This window comes from Leptidea sinapis, chromosome 4, assembly GCF_905404315.1.
Source record: "Leptidea sinapis chromosome 4, ilLepSina1.1, whole genome shotgun sequence".
NCBI lineage: Eukaryota > Metazoa > Arthropoda > Insecta > Lepidoptera > Pieridae > Leptidea > Leptidea sinapis.
The window spans coordinates 7,396,468-7,409,083 of NC_066268.1; the positions used below are offsets into that span (position 1 = coordinate 7,396,468).

Genomic DNA, 12,616 nt, shown 5'->3' on the forward strand with positions numbered 1-12,616 from the left:
AAGACGCGTTGTTGATTGAATTAATAAAATTTTATAACGATAAAAGTGACAAGAATCATAAAAACAATATTTATAAGCATTAAACAATTGCTGGGAAAAAATTTATGATGAAGTCGGATCTCCTGGTAAGTAAGTAACAAATATAACATTAAAAGTTTCACCAAATCCATCACGACAACACTACCGCATGTGACCGCTCGCGAGTAGCCACTAAGACACCAGCGTCACGCCAGACGTATTGACCGCCGACGCTGTGCGTTGCGTCCAGACGTTGGAAGCCACGGAATTGAACGTTGAAGCTAACGCCAGACGCCGCGTACGGCATAAAATAGGAGACCATAGCCTTAGTCTAGTCTTGTGTAGATCGCTAATACATATTAGTAATCTGTGCTACGGATCATTATCGGATTCGAGACAGGAACTAACGAACTAGAAGACCGACCTAGTACGTTAGGAACTAAATTGACCGCTTACAGTCGCGAACGCGCAAGCCTAGTTTAGTCTTCCCAAGATTCCTTAGCGACCGTGTAACTCGTGTGTATGTGTGCGTGCGTCGTTTCGTTCGCTCTAGTGTGAAGTTAAAGTACTGTTCTATTACAGTACTATGACATTACCTTCTACGTCGCACATTAAAGTAAACGCGAACCATTAAAGTAATTTTACAAATGAATTAACTTTAATTTTCAAACTACCGTCATTCTGTTATATCAAGATATTATACTTTAATTTGTTTTACGTGTACAACTAAAGCTGTACACATAGAACAATACGACCTTAAGAGGTTATGAATTACGCACGAAATTAGTTTTTTCTCATAATTGTCATTAAGCCATTGTCTGATGCAAGAACGTACTTGACCCTAAATACGCGTCAAGAGGTGAAGAGTGAAGACATTACTTATATGACAACACATACTAGTAATTTAACACGGCTGTGCTTGTGGCGAATGCGCAATTAATATTAATACATTATTGTCATTTTTTGCACTCACTGCAAATAACTTAAATTACTTTTACAATGTCACTACATCTAATATATAAAATTCTCGTGTCACGGTGTACGTAATTGAACTCCTCCGAAACGGCTCGACCGATTTTCGTGAATCTGAGCGTGCATATCGGCTAGGGTGGAAAATCGGACAACATCTATTTTTCATCCCCCTAAAGTATAAGCAAATATTTATTGAATTTTTTTTTGAGATTTTTTTAAAATTTGTTTAATTATGATTCAGCATTAAAAATACACACAACTTCAAAATCTCACCCATCTACGGTCAAGACTTACTTTTGTATCGCGATTTTAATATTATTCTAATCCATCCACAGACACGCAATAGAGTTGCAATATGCCAATCGAATATAATGATTATTGTAGTACGATAAATTTTATGTATGATATATTTGGTAGGTCTGAGAATAGGTCGTCATCTATTTTAATACCCTAAAAATTTTAATTATTGATTTTTTTTAGTACTTTATTTGGCAATACAACGTTTGCTGGGTCAGCTAGTATTATTATAAAACAAAGTCCTCCGCCACGTGTGAAGCTCAAAAACTACTAAACCGATCTTCATGCTGTTTTCACCAATGGATAGCGTGTTTCTCGAGGAAGTTTTTAGTATATAGTTTGATATATGTGAAGGTGTCAGAAAAAAATAAACATTGTGGGAGCTGGGATCTTTAAGCTATAACAAAATAATGTATCGTGGAATTGTGTATCTTATATAGATCTATAGAAATGTCCACGATAGCAAATGTCTATCTCTTAAGAATAACATACTATATCCATTTTACTACTTTAAAAATTTGGCAATACGTTTTTGTTTTCATTTTTAACTCATTAAGGCTGGGGACCGATCCAACGGCCTTGAGGAATCGAGCGAAGCTGGGATACCGAAATAGTGTTAATTCAGAATTAGAAGCATTTTTTAATTTATTACAAATCTAATGCAATTTTCTCTATTAATCTAATGTTAAATAGTATTGGTTAATTAGTTAATAATTATTCATACAATTTTCATCTAGATTGAATGATTAAGATGGCTCCAATTTTAAGAGTTAGGGGTTACTTTGGTGATTTTCTTCTCAATTTCTATTGAAGGTAGAAATGTATAGAATAATGAATTTCCTTCTCTTTTTCTGTAGACATATAACAATTTTGTGTAAAAATAAAAGCTTTATATACCCGTTAGGAAATGGTTATGATTATGCGCTATTTTGGGGATTTCTTGGCCTTAACTTAGATTACACATTTCCGATGGCTTTAGAATACTTTTTTCCCGAATAATTACATATTGTAAATATATAAACATAGTTTGTAAAGTGATAACCCTCACCTCTGGGATAAATTACACAAATAAAACCGAAACCAAAATTTTATGAACGATGCGATACTCAAACCCGCGACCTCTCGCGTTCCGTGCGAGCGCTCTTTCCAACTGAGCCAACCGTTCGAGTGACGCAGCGCAGCGGAGACCAATCCTTAATCTAAGATTAATAAGTATATTTTATTAATCTGTGGTTATTAATGAAAAACGCGATTTCAAATTATTTTAACTTATATCTAGGATCACACTGGCACTCCAACAAAATTTCTGATTTGTTTTAACTTAAAAAATCGAACATCAAAGCTATAACGCAATAGCAAATTTCGAATGCAGCATGTATTTTGCGATGTTGCGTGTTTCAGAGCAGTTGACAGTTGTGCAAAGAGTTTTCATTAAAGCCTTTTTTAATTTGTTGTGACGTTTAAATACCGGAACAGTCGTTTTAAATAAGTTTCCAATATACATTGTTTTAGAATAATATAGTTTGGAACATTGTCAAATCTTTAGCTACCAGTGGCAGACTCCTTTGGACAGGATGCTGGCTAGATTATGGCTACCACAATGGCACCTATTTCTGTCGTGAAGCAGTAATGTGTAACCTTTATTGTGTGTCGGTCTGAAGGGCGCCGTAGCTAGTGAAATTACTGGGCAATTGAGACTCGACATCTTATGTCTCACAGTGACGAGCGCAATTGTGTTGCTGAGCGACACTGCATTGTAATGGGCTCTATAAATAAATAGAAAATATTCTGAACTAAAAATTTAGAAATTACAAACATAAAAATAAGAAACACGACGTCAATGTTGACAAGCCAAAGAGATAATAGTCGAAAACGTTTTTGTAAACAACGAAACTAATAAGCGGTCGCATTTATAAAGCAAAAGCCAATATAGGGGCTCTTTAGTGGAAGTTGCGGGGGGAGCGGGGACTTCCGTGCCTCGCGACGTTTTCACACGCAACACTAAACCATTGACATTTAATCAAGTAACAGCCACACTGGTTATTACCCTAATAAATAAAAATAACGCCCAACGTATGATAAATAACTGATTTAATTTCTGCCACTTTGTTCTAATCTCCATAAATTTTTGTCTTACCTCAACAACCTGTACAATTATCAAATTTATAATGCTTAATGTTTTTTGGACTGGTTTGTAAGGTCAAGAATAAAGATAACAACATCTACGTTTTGAATATTGTTTAAATTCTTCTAAAATCAGATGTTGATGAATAGTATTTTTAATTAAGAATCCTAACATGGTAAGTTTGTGATATATGAAACAAGTTTTTAGACTCTTTGAACAGATTATTGGGCATCAAGCAGGACGAAATCGGGCATTCGGTAACCTGACGGCGATTAGGGTGGACGTAAAGCACACACGTGAATTTAGGTTTTTCTAATTAAATATATATTTTATTTGAAAAAAAAACATAGTATACAATGGTGTTAAAATATTATAATAATGACCTTGTATGTTTTGCTAGCACTATTTCTAGCTTGCAAATATTTAGCATAATACAATTTATATCAGAATTTCTTATCCACTAATTCTTTAACACTATAAAAAATATGAGAATTTAGCCAACTATATAGCTTATTCATAAATAAACTAGAAATTAAATTTTTAATACTACTTACTTGGTAACTTATTATAAATTCGGACACAATTACATACTTACACAACTTTTATTATTGTTTAGTTGTAATAATCTCTTAAAACAAATCTTATTACTATTTTTACAATGCTATGACTACATAAAATTAAAACTATCATTACTTTACTAACAGTTTATGTCTATATCTTAGGGATAACCCATAATGAATCAACAATTTTTCATCCGTTACTTTTTCAAGAAATAATGCCTTATTTACGACGCGATTTTAAGCAATACAGCATTAATCCTTATCCAATTATGTAGGTACCTCAAATACAATGTGCATTTAATATAGATCAATATCGCCCTTTAATGCATGTAATTTACATGAATATTTTCGTAGATATTACAGATTTAAAATGCATCGTAAGACATAAATAACGGGATCGCTAAAAATAGCTACGTTATATTTATTTGATTTTTACTATTACCTTTTGACAGAACGAAGTCAGTCCGGGCTAGGGTTGCCAATATTTATTAGAAGAAATTTAGTATATCTGATTTATGATGATGAAATTTAGTATTCAAAGAAGGTAAATAAAGATCACGGTCTTCCAAAAAAAAGTATCATTTTTTTAATGGTACATTTTGTATATGACATATGTAGCTGCGTACAGGAACGTCCGAATATGGCTTGGAGAATGGGTATACCAATATAAAAACGTTATAAATAACGTTAGTAAATAGCTGACTTTTTGGTTATGATAATGGGTTTGCATAATATTCGCGACTGTCACTAGTATAGTAAACATTGTGAAAAACAGAATATTTTAGCATTCTCTATTACTGATATATATTTTAGAGTATGTTATGTTTTTAAAGTGATAACCCTCACTTCTAGGATTAATACACATATAAAATTTTTGAAAAACAAAATTTTATGAACGATACGTTACTCGAACGGTTGGCTCAAATGGTTAGAGCACCGGCACGGAACGCCGGAGATCGTGCGTTCGAGTCCCGCATCGTTCATAAAAAAATTTGATTTTCAAATTTGATTTATTTATTTTAGAGTATGCCTATATGATATATCATAGGGTTGCCAACGGTAGTCTAAACCGCACCGTTGGCAACCCTAACTGTGCCTACAGATTTATACTACAGACTTAAATGTTGAAATAGACAATAAGCCTACTATGAGCCTTGTCCACATATCTTACGTTTGATGTGAGTAATGTAATGTTGTTAAGAAATTCAAACTATCAGAGCATAACCGGTTAATACTATATACCGAGTAATACTTAATTGTTCCAGTTTTTATCATTACCAAATTATGCGGTGTCAAATTTTTGTATGAATATTGAAATCTTGCTTTGTAACACTTCTTTTCTAGGGTTTCGTAGCCAAATGGCAAGAACGGAACCCTTATAGATTCGTCACATCTGTCTGTCTGTCGGTCCGTGTGTCACAGCCACTTTTGTCAGAAACTATAAGAACAATATTATTGTAACTTGGTAAGTAGATGTATTCTGTAGACCGCATATTTTTACATAAAATTTAAAATTAAATGAAAAAAAAATTTGGTGGTACTTAGAACCGAATTTTTTTTTCATCAATCCCCTAAGCGTAAGGTATCTATGGACAGGTCTTCATAAATGATAATGAGGTTTCTAATATCATATATAGTTTGCGCGAGAGACACTTCCAAAGTGGCTAAATGTGTGTCTCCCCCCCCTGTAACTTCTAAAATAAGAGAATGATAAAACTAAAAATAATATATTATATACTAATGGTAATACTATGCAAACTTCCACCGAAAATTGGTTTGAACGAGAAGTAGTTTATTTTTTAATACGTCATACATCGTATTATCAATAACTTAATTGACAAAAAAATACACTATTATTAAAACATCCATCAAAGTTACAACGAACTACAAGAACTTTTATATTCTGTTACTTACTGCTACGGAATCCTTCATGACGGAGTCCGACTCGCACTTGGCCGCTTTTTTTAAATAAATTATAGTTAATAAACAGACAACCATCAGTTAATTTCTGTTAATATGAAGAGACTTTTACAATAATGATATGAGACACTATAACAATAAAATACATAAAGATGAAATCTATATTAATATAAAAATGAATTGCTGTTCGTTAGTCTCGCTAAAACTCGAGAACGGCTGGACCGATTTGGCTAATTTTGGTCTTAAATTAATTGTGGAAGTCCAGGGAAGGTTTAAAAGGTGAAAAAATAGGAAAATGCTACTAAATTCAATAAAAACAACAAATTTGTTTTTCCTTGGATGTGTCCATACATAATTTCTATGAGAGAATTTATTGATATACGAATTTATTTATTGGTGCATATTTTACGAAGTAATTTTTGATGTTATGATATATTATTGACAAATTCATATAAAAACATTATTTTATTTATTATATACAGAACAACGTCTGTCGGGTCAACTACAAACAGCTATAAACCAGTTTTACTTTTTAAACTTTGTTACATGATTAATTTATTGACAGGCCATTATTATTTTTTTTTATGAAAGAAAGGGACGAGACGAGCAGGATGTTCAGCTGATGCTAATTGATACGTCCTGCCCATCACAATGCAGCGCCGCTCAAGATTATTGAAAAACTCAAAAATTCTTAGCGGCACTACATCTCCGCTCGTCACCTTGAGACATAAGATGTCAAGTATCATTTGCCCAGTAATTTCACTAGCTGCGGCACCCTTCAGACCGAAACATAGTAATGCTTACACATTAATGTTTCATTTATAAATAACATTGTAAATAATCGTTGATAAAAGTTTTTTACTAATATCTGAGACACGGAACCGATACCCAAAAATATCTTTTGGTAGTCGATCTTATATTGTTTGTTCTAGTTGAGATCTAAGGCTATAGAACATACGGTATATATAGTAAAAGCTAAGCTTATGTATACAAATGATTTGAGTTTTCTTTAGTGTTAATTCCGGCAATATTTGTCTTTAAACAATTCGACACATGTTTCGCCTCTACACGAGGCATCCCCAGGACGTGTTGTCTCGCCAAAATCTGGCACGAGACTATGAGTCTCTTAATTATTACTTACTCTTAATTTAAAGACAAATATTGGCGGAATTAACACTAAAGAAAACTCAAATCATTTGTATAATTATCGATTTCCGCAAAGTAACGCCTACTTCAATAAATCTCCTAAGCTTATATTACATAGATTTGGTACGGCCGAACCAACGGACGGTCCGGTAGGCGCCTCGCTTTTTTATGACAGACGAGAACAAACAAGCAGATAACACGAGTTATACGAATGTAAATTTTTTACACAAATTGCTCGTATAAGTTAATTGAAAACTATGAGATATTGTAACTATGGCAACCATACTTTTATACTGTTACATTATAATATTATAAAAAGAATTACGTTAATGACGAGTCATATTATAATAAACAATACAAATTCTTTACGCAACATGTACAGGATGCCATTAACAGCCAACACAGGAAAATAACTCGCTCAAACTTCCGTTCTGACAAAGGCCAAGTAAATAAAGGGTTGTTGAGTCAATATTTTGCAAGGATACGGTGAGAGGATAGCACTCTGTGTTTTAATACGTACATATTGGATTGATATTTATCAACTATTATGCAAAAAAGAAGGCAAGACTCTATTAATTTTAATTATAAAAAAAAAGTGTGTGTGTACTTATGTATGCACGCAAGAAGTTATACTGTTTTGGCCTACAAAGCAAAAATCCTTTAAATTATTTATTCCCCGTGCTATTCTACGTTTGTACAAATAACAATATTGTAAAAATGTTTCAAAGATGGCTTTGACAATTAATTATTTAATAAGACTCTTCATTTCTTTAATTTTAATTGTTCAACTTTGTTACTCCTTTCGCACTATTGTAAATGTTGTTTACACCTGTAAAGACATGTCATATTGTACTATCCCTTGTGTACTTGCTAAAATTTTAATTGTATAATGATGTGTTGTTGGTGTAAGTATCTAAATAAATAAATAAGACGACGGCTGTACGGGCTTGCACCCTTTGCCTAATAATGGACGAAGAAACCAAAAAAAAAAAAATAACGAATGTCGCAAACGTCAGAAAATTTTAGGAACCAACTTCATTCTGTTACTTTACACGCGCGCGCATCTTACAATTTCAGTCTCATGATTTTTTCATAACGCGCCTAAAGAAGTATAACTTCAAAAATTGAACTAAACATATATTATACAACCCAACCAGTCTTCGATCTGGCTCAACCTTTAAAATAAAATGATATAAACTTAATTGAATCTAAAAATTATTCGCAATTTTCTGCATTTAAAAATAAACTGCATAAAAAAATTAAACAATGCATTCCAGCTCTAAAAGTTGATGCATCCATTATGCGATAATTTATATCTATACAGTTTATTCTTTATTACTTTTTATGAAATAATTTATATTATTTAAACACAATTCGTCGCGGAACTCTTTGGGGGAGGCCTTTGTCCAGCAGTGGACGTCTTCCGGCTGGTGATGATGAAACAAAATTCATATATTGGATGCAGAACCTTACAAACTAATTTGTTATGTATATTACAGCTATTGTAAAATACACTATTTGATTTGAAAAGAGTGGCCGTTGAGATTCTAGTTTGTTCTTCTAACAAGCTCTACTCCCGAACATATCGTAGATTCAGTAAGTTAAAAGTAATATTTATAGTGACGGCTCAAAAGCGCTTAGTTTAAGCCTAATTGAATAAAGTTTATTTGACTTTGACTTTGACTAAAGGGCAATAGTCTCATTCCAAATCCAAAGATTATAATAAGAAGGTGTTTCCTGGACGATACGACATGGGTACCTTCAAGAAAAGCGCGTACACCTTCCTTAAAGGCCGGCAACGCTCCTGTGATTCCTCTGGTGTTGCAAGAGAGTTTGGGTGGCGGTGATCACTTAACAACAGGTGACCCGTCCGCTCGTATGTCCTCCTTTTCCATAAAAAGAAAATCTTTAACTTGATATGTTAGACACAGACCAAAAATCATGAATTGAAAAATGAAAGGTCATAGGAAGTCTAATATATAAAATTCTTATGTCGCGGTGTTTGTAGTTAAACTCCTTCGAAACGGCTTGACCGATTCTCATGAAATTTTGAGTGCATATTATGTAGGTTTGAGAATCGGATAACATCAATTTTTCATCCCCCTAAATGTTAAGGGTGGTCCACGCCAATTTTATTTTTTATTTTTTTGACATTTTTTTTTAAATTTGTTTGATTATGAGTCAGCATTAAGAAATACATACAACGACAAATTTTCCCCCATCTACGATCAACAGTTTGCTGGCTCAGCTAGTGATCTTATAAGTTTTGATTTACATGCGGTCTTCAAATATTACAGCTCAATGGATCTTTTGATGAGATTGGTATAGAAGCTTGATTCATTTATCAGTTCAAGGAACTACTTATATTTTTATTTTAATATCAATTTGAATTCGCGACACTTTCTTGAGAGATATTCTTGGAATAAGCTTCCTTGTGCGGTGTTTCCGGGACGATACGACATGGGTACCTTCAAAAAAAGCGCGTACACCTTCCTTAAAGGCCGGCAACGCTCCTGTGATTACTCTGGTGTTGCAAGAGATTGTGCGCGGCGGTGATCACTTAACACCAGGTGACTCGTACGCTCGTTTGTCCTCCTATTCCATAAAAAAAGATCTTGAGAGTAGCACAGAATTACAATATAATCTCAGTTGAATTCCTTTTTACCTCAGGTGGCACAGAACCTTAATGACATCTAGATAGACTGTGACAGCTGTGAAGGTGTCGAAAAAGTAGCGACGAACTGTTAACCTCTATTTTTAGCAACGCACGCTCACGAAAACAAGCTGTCATTCATACTACAGTAATAATTCTGGCCTGTTGTCATGCGTTGCCTAACAGCAAGAGCTCTATACGCATGAATCTAAGAAATTATTATTAAATATATTTCATAAGGCTCTTGGTGTAAATTTAGACATTTGCTACATAAAACGTAATAGAGTATATCTCTACTTATTTGAGAGATTATTTTTTTATGTTTATATATTTCTTAATAAGTATTTAAAATTGAGTTGAAACACTATGAACATGTAAATAAGATTTAAAAAAATAAGTACCTTGAAGATGATTCTAAACAAATTAGTAATATATTACAAAAACTTCAGTGCAATATATGAAAAGACTACTTCACGTTTTTGCTACACTAACAAAAACACTTAGGTCTTAATTATAAGAGTTCTTCACACGGGCTGCGTTATTTTCACGCAAGTCGGAATACAACATACAACTATTGTGATTGTATTGAATAAGTAATGTAAGCATAATTTATATTTAACTATATTTAATTAATTTCTAAAGAAAGTTAAAGCTTAGAAAGTCAATTGAAATTGGAATCAAAGTAATGCAGTCTGGTCTATAAAGCGATCAGAGTACTATTCTATTTTTTTAATTGAATGTAAATGAAACTGAATTACTTTAGTAGAAACTGCAGCCAAGGATGGTGGAAGGGAACAGATTGTAAGAACGCTATTTTTTGCAATTATTACGATTCAATATTTAAGCAAATATAGGAATAAATAATACTTTAAATGAAAATAAAAACTACTTTTAAAAAACCGACTTTAAAAAATGAAGCATAAAATAACTTAATAAAGATTTAATTTAATACACCTCTTATGCAAACCTGATACCTATAAAATAATACCTATTGGTAGGGTTTAAGTCGGTGCCTGCTCGCTTGGATTGTTTTCTTCTTGACGAAGCTATCCCGCTATAAGCCACGCATGGCGAATATAGGTGTTACATTTGGCTTGGCAGAGGCTTACTGATGAAAAGTACTGGTCCAAACTATGCCAAATTTTTAAGGGACAAAATGGCAAACATTCCGCAACAAATTAAAGATCAATCATGTAAATCGGATCTCAAACCTCAGCGTAATCAGGTGTTCATACATAAAATATACCGATTGAATTGTGAACCTCCTCCTTTTTGAAGTCGGTTAAAAATATCAGTAATGTTGGGAATACCTTCAGTCAATCCCGTTCATTGTTTCAGACGAGGTCTGCTGAGCGATTAAATTTTTTGACTGTAAGAAGATGCGAAACACTGTGACAATAAATTTTTCTTATAGAAAAACACGTCAAATAGAGAACTTGCGTGGTGCTAAGTGCTGTTTTCGCTAAACTAAAAAACGCAATATTTTTCTAAAAATATACAGAAGTAACGAAAGTTTAAATTATCACACGATTTATCATAAAGGTAGTATATTAAAAGAAAAGGTAGAAATCTTCTAACTGACCTTGGAAACTGATATTAAATTTTACTCATTTTTGTTATAGATTCGGGTTGCAGTAATAATTCAGATAAAATTAAGGTAAACTTTGGTGACTTAGATGTAAGATTATTTATTATTAATCGACTAAAAAGTCTTGCTTGTTATTTGATAGCCAACCATAAATTAAAATCTAAATAGCATAAAAACGCATCCTGTGTGAAGATACATAAGTTAATGATAAAAACAGTGAGTCAGCGTGTTAACTCCGTTTTGCGAGATTCATTGCAATAAGAATTGAAACTTTGTGCGATGATAGCAATTTTAGTTTTTGTTTCTTCATTAGATTTAATTTAAGAATAAATACTTTTGTAACATGAAGAGTTTATTTCTTGATGCAGGTCTGCAGGGCAATTCTGTTAAATAACTGAATCTGCACTCTTATGCCTGTCATTTGAGTCGTGCAATTGGAGTGCATGGCTAGTTGACATATTCTACTAATTTTCACTGCACTGCAACTGCATTGCTATTGCACGCATCCTGCAATAAAACTGCTACAAATAATGTTACCATGCAATAAAAATAAATTTCTACCAACGAATGAATGCTCGAAAAGAGATAGAAATGAAATTAATTGGTTACTAAGCCCTGAAAAAACTTGAATAGGGTTAATTCTATTTGGGGGTTTATTCTAAGATTATTCCGGCACCGCAGCGTTTCTGCAAAATAACTGCAAGAGGCCTGCTTAGTGGAATACCGATATGTCAGTCTTACCAGTGGGAGGCTCCTTTGCACAGGCGGCGCCATTCAGATGCAAACACAATAATGCTTACACATTACTGCTTCATGGCAGAAAAGGCAGTTGTTGTGTCCATATTTTAGCTGTGCAAAGGAGTCTCCCACTGGTTAGCCTCCTAAAGCGCTACATAGCCTTGATTTTTCTTACGGGCAAAGGCCTCTTACAACATTAATGTTCAGAAGCAAACTAACACAGCCATCATTTTAAATGTCTTATTGTTTACATCTTTGTTCGATTCATTATCTATATATTGATTGCATCCATTAATTTGTATTATACGAAGTACTTTAAGCCTCTAAGTAACTCTTATCCTGGTTAACTCACCTTGAATTTACCAAGTAATTTTGTAGTTACAACAGCTAGGGGTATACTAACTCTAGAAAATATGATCAAAAGAGGTTTTTTTATAACAATTAACAAATTTTAATACCACCTACTAAAAGTTCACAAGCAAGCTAACATCTAAATAATTACTGTAAAATGAAATAGAAAACTGTTACAAAACTTAAAAATAAACAAACTCGAAGCTTCTGAGAATAAGTTACGAACAATGACAAAATTACTAATATTG

At 33.1% G+C, this 12,616-nt stretch overlaps 1 protein-coding gene across 2 annotated transcripts in view; it reads left to right on the forward strand.

Moving 5' to 3' along the window:
• The window catches only part of LOC126979705 (ABC transporter G family member 23), an 88,934-nt gene that overhangs the window by 17,965 nt on the left and 58,353 nt on the right, over nt 1-12,616 (forward strand). Inside the window, exon 2 of one of the 2 annotated variants that reach the window (XM_050829172.1) lies at nt 11,314-11,348. The exons of the other annotated variant lie outside the window; for it this stretch is intronic. The gene's annotated coding sequence lies outside the window, so the exon portion shown is untranslated. The remainder of the gene's footprint in view (nt 1-11,313; nt 11,349-12,616) is intronic. 2 annotated transcript variants of the gene reach the window in all.